Here is a 1,221-nt window from a genome sequence, read left to right on the forward strand (position 1 = left end):
CTTGGAACCTCAAAAATATTTCCTTTGTGTACACCTCACACATCTGCTTTTCTATTGGATAATACGTCTTTGTCTTTGGAATTTCATTACTGTCAATGTGATCACAAATAAGTTCTTCATGTCTTTGTTGTCCAAGTCCCCTTTTAATCCTTGTAGCAAAATCCAATAATGAATTGTTCAGAGAAACAAATGTTTTGAAGAATGAATGGTTACTTTCAACTCTTTGACTACTTTGCATACCTGCATGAAAGATGTGGTACAAAATTCAATAAAGAATTGTTCAGTATAATAAATATTTGAAGAATAATAATTTCTTTGCATACCTGCATGAAAGATGTGATTGCAGAATGCAGGGATCCATCTACTTCGTAGTTCATACATTGTGGTCAACCACACATGATTTTCTTGTTTGCTTTGTTGCACAGCATTCTTCCAACTAGCTTCAAATTCTTCTCTAGTCTTAGAATTATATACACTGTTTTTGAAGAGTCCATAATAACTTTGAGCAATCACAAGACCGAGCTTGTCTCGAAATTTAAACATGATATGCCAAATACAAAAACGGTGGAGTGTATGTGGAAGAACTTAAGCAATGGCTTTTGCAATTGCTTGATCTTGATCAGTGATTATAACTTTCGGTGGACCACTAGGCATAGCTTTCAGCCATTGTTCCAATAACCAAATAAAAGATTCAGTCTTCTCATCACTTAAAAGTCCACAACCAAATACAATTGTCTGGCCATGATGATTGACGCCTGTGATTAGAGCAAAGATCATGCGATATTTGTTTGTGTTATAGGTGGTATCAAACACAACAACATCGTTGAAGGAAAAATATGCTTTTTTTTAGGTAGGATCAGCCCAAAAGCAACGAGTCATTCTGTTTTCTTCATCTCGGTCGACTTCAAAATAAAAAGATGGCTTCTTTTCCTTTTCTGATTCAAAGTACTCTAGTAGCATAGTTGCATCATGTCCTCTCACTTCTTCTCTCAAATCTCTTTCAAAGTTTCTCAAATCTCTGGGCATACATCCAACATTTTGTATACCACCTGCCATGGTCTCCATTATTTTGAATTGTTGACTTGATCGGACATTAACATTACTTAGTTTTCCCATAAGACACTTCTTTGCCTTCGTGAGCTTGCGGTGTGATGTTAGCATATGTATTCTTCTGGGTGTTGTAAGTTCATGTGTATGAGTCTCCTCGAAATCACTTATACA

Source organism: Fragaria vesca, linkage group LG7, assembly GCF_000184155.1.
Source record: "Fragaria vesca subsp. vesca linkage group LG7, FraVesHawaii_1.0, whole genome shotgun sequence".
Classification (NCBI taxonomy): Eukaryota; Viridiplantae; Streptophyta; class Magnoliopsida; order Rosales; family Rosaceae; genus Fragaria; species Fragaria vesca.